Source organism: Nelusetta ayraudi, unplaced genomic scaffold, assembly GCF_046127955.1.
Source record: "Nelusetta ayraudi isolate G7.1 ecotype Tasmania unplaced genomic scaffold, CSIRO-AGI_Nayr_v1 ptg000004l, whole genome shotgun sequence".
In the NCBI taxonomy this organism is placed as follows: domain Eukaryota; kingdom Metazoa; phylum Chordata; class Actinopteri; order Tetraodontiformes; family Monacanthidae; genus Nelusetta; species Nelusetta ayraudi.
In genome coordinates this window covers 14781267-14787484 of record NW_027466054.1, presented here as the reverse complement: position 1 = coordinate 14787484, position 6218 = coordinate 14781267, and positions in this window count along the sequence as shown.

Genomic DNA, 6218 nt, shown 5'->3' with positions numbered 1-6218 from the left:
TTGGACCGTTTTGTGCCTCGCTCTGGTCATTTCTGAAGGTGCTACGAGAGATTTAGCGCCACCCCTGCGTAGGATCCCTTCAACACGCTGCGTTGTAAAGAAGAGGCCAGGCGGGATGATGAGAATAATGTCGTGTTTAACTGTAAAAAAAAACAAAACAAAACTGAGGTACATTTCCCTCCAGAGCTCACGCAGATCAATTAAGACGGGGAGGAGAAAAAGGAAGAGAAAGAGTGAGAGTGGAAATTGGACTGGCGCTCACCAGAGGCGGCTGAAAGCATGACGCAAATGAATGATAATCTTGCCGAATGTCTGCTAGTTGTTTAATTAGAAGATGTAAGCCAACACGTTTGCCACATTAGCTCTGTAATTGTAATTGGCTGCGCGGAGAAAAAAAAACAACAACAACAACAAAAAAAAAAACGAGAAAGAAGCGCACCTCAGAGCGGTGGCGAGGCCCGGGCGGATACGAGTCCGTCTCCATCCAGGTCCACACATAGTCCTCACTGTTGTGTTACAGCAACATTCTATTCCTCAGCACCAGGCTGTGCTCCATAACTCATAGCTGGAGTCCCTTCGCTCGCATCGCACGCCACTCCATTAAGTACGCCCATGCCCATTGCTCACCCAGTTTTCTTTATGTTTTTTTTTTTAAATCAGCTTCTGCATCTTGGCACGACGCAAGGGGGAGTTGGCCAAAAATGATCCCGCTGACAGTCGCTGATGTATTTACCCCGAACGGTGATGAATTCTCCCTGCGAAAATAAACCAATTACCTCAAGTAGCATCGGCCTCGTCTTCCTCCTGCCTGCTTTCCTCTTCCTCCTGCCATTCCTTATCGGTATTCGCTGCTCGCTCCTGTCGGGCCTCCCGTCCCAGATTTTCATTCCGGGCCGGGGCCTCCTCCTGTTTCACACCTCAGCCTCCAGGGGGCCCCCTCTTCCCCACCGCTCCGGCCATAATCGACCGTCCATCGCTTCCCTCTGAGCTCCCCCCCCAATGCTTTTTCCTTCCTTCCTTCTTTCCCACTGTTTTTTTTTTTCTCTTTTGCCTTTTCGCCGCGCCACCACTCCTTCCTCCATCCCTCCATCCATCACACTGAGTAATGGCCATCAGGGCAAGGAGTCAGCCCGCAGCTGTCGGGGACAGACACTGATCACACACACAGTCACTTGGAGCTGAGGGCGAAGCCATCCATCCGTTTTGCGCACGGCGGCCGCCGCGTACCCACTCAGGGCCTTACTGTACTTTTGCGGGGCCGAAGCAATTACAGGAGGCCAGACTGCAGAATGACGCAAATCAAATTAAAGGGTGAATGCGCTGAACTTTTAATCCACCACCTAGTCTCTCTGTGCATGTGTGTGTGTGTGTGTTCCCTTGGATGAGGGCTGGCATTTTACATCCTGAGACAGTTCATCACTGAAATTGGTCCCCCAAAATTGAAACATCAGACGGCTTTTGTTACACACACGGGTCGTCAGTGGCACATCCAGACAACAGTTCTTGAGTTTCACAGAAGCCAAGCGCTCCGACGTAAAAAGGAAAGCTGAAGAAAGAATGAAGCCAGTTGTCACTCAGTTGTTTGGAAAATTCTGTTGGTGGTTGTTGTTGTTGTTTTTTAATACATCGCCACAATGCTTGGCACAATTTTGTTCAAGTAAAACTGAAGAATGCGTGTGTGGTTTATTGGGAAATCAGCATAGCTCCCACCGAGCACTACTGTAAATGGGGGTCGTTTCAATTTTTTGAACTACCCCTTTAATGACGGATTTTTTTTTTTTGCAGTCTTTATTATTGCAACAATAAGAGGGACCGACTTAAGTATCCACGTTTGTTATGTTTGTTCATTGACCTGTTCTCTCTACCTTGCTCTCCCCTTTTTTTTAATACAGTTTCTCCAGCATTTATGACCCAGGGGCTCCGGTAAGCCCGTGAATTAACATCACAGAAATTAACAAGGTTCTCTTCTCTCTGTAGCTGTCGCCAAGAGTGCTCTTAAGCCAGCTTGGACTAATTTCCCAGAGTAGTGATTGGGCACTTAAAAAAAACAAAACAAACAAACGGAAAAAAAAAATACAACATTGAATCCTGTTGACATGTTAAAAGGGAGCACACCTCCCATTTTCTGGTTTGTCGCCGAGCCACAAGTCAAACCCACTGCCGCCTCCGACGCGCTGTTTGGACGAGGCAGCTGAACGCAAGTCAGTGGAAGGGCACGATATAGCAGGCTTGCGGTATATCCCCCGGGTGCTAACCCCTTTAATGATATCTTAATTGCCTTTTTGTTCTTTTTATGAATTTTTAATGGCACTGGCAAGCCTTTCGCCCACAGTACATACCAGGGCCGTATACTCTCACATCATAGCAGGTTATGATGATATCATTTTTCAAATATGAATGATGCCCCATTCGTCATTTCAGGAGCCACTAGGTTATTAAAACGTAGCAGCAGCAGCGAAAGGACGACGACCGACGGAGTTGTTCCTGCCTATGGGACCGCAAACCAGAGTGCGTTTGATACGACGCACTCTGTGTTTATCCACAGAGTGTCTGTTTCCAACAATCACATGGAGGACTAGTGCTGCGCCAGTGCTGCTTGAAGCAGTCTTCCGAAAGATTCACGTACTTGCCAAGATACCAGATCCCACACTTTACTGTTCCCAAGTCAAAACTCGTCTTGGACTCAAGTGACATAAACTGCTTCATTGGGCATTTTTGCATTCAGAGACGTTACTCTGGTTGCAACTAGTTGGTTCTTTGACTTCCTGTTGCCTCTCTATGGTCTCCAACCAGTGTGACCATTCTGACCTCTAGCTCATGACATCAAGAAGCTATTTTCCTCCACTCAACTGCCCCTATTTTGGTCGTTACATCAACAGATCAGCGGCCCATCTGGCACCAACGACCACATTCACCACGTTCAAAGTCCGCTTCCTTCCCCATTCTGACGCTCAATTTGAACTCCAGCAAGTCATCTTCACTGCATCTACATGCCCAAATGATTGACACGCCTTGCCATTGGTCGATTAACTATTCCAGCTCGCAAGCGATTGATCCTTGCACCTGGTAAAGTTGTCGTTTTGCTTCTCATACAGTAAAAAAAAAAAAAAAATCAACAAATAGACAGACAACCATTCAAAAGGCAAAATCCAGATAAATGAATGAAAACAAGGATCTCACACACGCACAGCACAAATAAAGAGTGAAATATTAATATCATTATTCTGTCTTGATTAAGTATGCTGAAGAAGACTGTTAAATTAGATTAGAAAAAAGAAAAAAAAAACCTGGAGAGTTGCAAGCACGGCTCAGTCCAAAGATCAAACAATCTGCCTTGCAGCGTCTGCGGAGCTCAGTGAAAGGCAGGCAGACATTTTGGCTCCTCGGAGCCGCGAAAGAAGAGCTCGTTCTCATCCACAGACGCCGACTTTGAGTACTTGGCTGCCTTCAGCTTTTTGATGGCATGGGTTCCCCACTCGAGCACATGCAAAAGCAATTTAATCACGTCTGAAGAAATTTTGTAGCTAAATAAATAAATAAAAAATAAATAAACACACAGTGAGGGGACATTAACAATGGGGAATAAAAAGAATGTTACCTAATCCAGACTGCAGCGAGGGAACAGCAACAGTTTCACAGTTTGCTTCTTCCAGCGACCGTCAGTTCAAAAACACGGTGTAACATCAGCCAACAATATTACATAGACGTGTGATATGTCACAAATTTTGGTTTAACACCAGAAGCAGTTACTTTTCTTTATTTTTTTCATTGAGATGGATAAAAAAAAAAATTAAAAATAAATCGAAACACTCACCCAGCGCGTTACCTTATATGTGTCGAGGACCCCATTTTGCCTTCGAGCCACCGTCATTCTTCACCACTCAGAATCAACAACCCGCCGGAAACAAACAACATACATCATCCACAATGACACATGATGGCATGACACAGTGTTGCTGCACGTAAATCACCTCGGTGCCTGATTCTGACACTCGGGATGAACTACAGCAGGTCGTCTTGATTAACTGCCATGTAATTGGCTAACAAGCAACTCACATTAACCGGTATTTGAGCAGAATACTACTGCTATTACTACTACGACTACTACTACTACTAATAATAATATATAAAGTGGGCAATACGTGTGTTCTTCTGTCTTCTTACTACAATGGCAAAAACTTTTGGGGTCTTCACCACTTCTATCTGCATTGTTTTCTTATATGTGATCCATATTTTTTTTTGTTTGTTTTCAGAGTCACACGAGTCGCTTACTTTGTTAATAAAAAAAAAACAAAGTCCATTAAAGATGTTGCTCCCATTAATTTTAATGAACAGTCATCCGTTTAATCACACACACCTCTTTTGTTTTCGCCGAGCCACTTGGCCGGGCGAGGAGAGTAAACAGAAGGCGTTTCGGAAGCCAATCAGAGCCGGGAGCTCCGTCAATCACCGACTGTGATGAGAAAATATAAAGTGCTGTTCACCTCGACGGTCACATCATCAATAAACACCCATGACCCACTTCCAGCAGCAGTGGCGGCGGCCATGCGTGCCGGCGGCCAAACCACTCCTCTCCGCCGCGTCTGACAGATGATGTGACACGCTCCAGATTCCAGAGAGAAGCCATTTCTTCTGTGCTCTTGTTGTGCCATACATTAATTCAAAACTTAATAATTTTCACACAACCATTAGGGGGCGACTGGCGCTGTGCCAGGTTTGATCGGGCCTTTTACCTGCTGGTGTTTCTCCACGTTCCTCCCCTGGTTCCTCCCTCATGTTCTGGCTTCCTACCACAGTCCAAAGACGTGAACGTTTGTGTGACTCTAATTTGGTGTGAATACTTGTTTGTCTCTTTGTGTGGTCACTGTGATGAACAGGTGGCTGACCCCACCATCACCCTAAGACATCCAGGCACTAGCAGTGACAGGAAGTGGCTGGCCGGACCCTCGTGTCTTGGAGGTATTTTTTCTTTTCTCATCTAACTGCCTTGGTCTCGGTTGTAACGACTAGTTCATGCCTCCTTATTAACCGTCCGTGATTACAAAGCCTGACATCTCTTTTTTTTTTTCAATCAGCGATAGGCGGGTTTTGTTTTATTTTTTTAATTAATTTATTTTTTCCTCCGGAGGCAATTCCTCAATTCCTGCAGAGGGAGAGGTGTGTGGTGGGGGGGTGGGGGGGGGGCACATTACAGATGAAATTGAAGAGAGTTGAATGACTGAACATGCTGTGATGTCTTTTCCCGCCATTCTACTGATGAAGGAATTTACATGACTGCGCCCTCTTCTCTCGGGAAAAAAAATGGAAAAAATGGAGGAGGAGGAAAAAAACCGACGCGAGGGGGCGACGTTGGTCTCTGTAACACCCTGACAGGGACACACTCTCTCGCTCTCGCTCGCTCTCCCCCACCTCCTCGCTCCCCTCTCGCTCTGCTCCGAGATCCGACTCCAGTGTCAGCTCGATTCAGTTACACAGCTCCGACTCAGACATGGATGGAAATTCATCTAACGTCTCCTCTTTGTTTCGCCCTGACTCGTATGGCGAGATGCAGAATCGCGCATCAGCCGCTGTTTAATCCGCCGCACAATGGCCCGCGTCGCTTTGCATTACGGCCCCGTATTGTTGCGCGCGGCCAATTAGGTGCAGACTTTACGTTGATTAGCCTCAATTACGCTCTTCCCCATCCCTTTGTCATCATCCTCTGGATTTAAAAGAAAAAAAAAGTGGTGCGAGCACTTGGGCACTTCACAATATTTGTGTTCTCTCTCTCTCTCTCTCTCTCTCTCTCTCTCTCTTTCTCTCGCTCTCTCATTTACATGTTTTTTTTTTTTTTTTTTTAATTTATGCTTTATGAATTAAATTAGCGCATGATGCAACTTGAGTTCCATTTTCAGAGCCCCCGCGTGCGAGAGCGGGGGGGGGGGGGGGCGGGGGGGTTAATGGTAGGAATGGGAAGACAGGGGGAACAAATGTGCTGCGGGCTATTAACGGCACGGTAGGACTTTGGCAATCCCCGCTTCATTACACTGAATTAAAGTAGCTCATGTGTGGATCCCGGTCTGATGGAGGGCCGGTATCGTACTGATGCTCCGCGCGCCACCCCTCTCCCCCGCGCACACGTCGTGCCTGCGCTTGCAGACAGAGGGGGGGCGGCAGAGGATGACCGTGCCACTGTAGGCTGTTGCGTCACTGCCTTGTCTCGAAGCCTGCGCACGCTC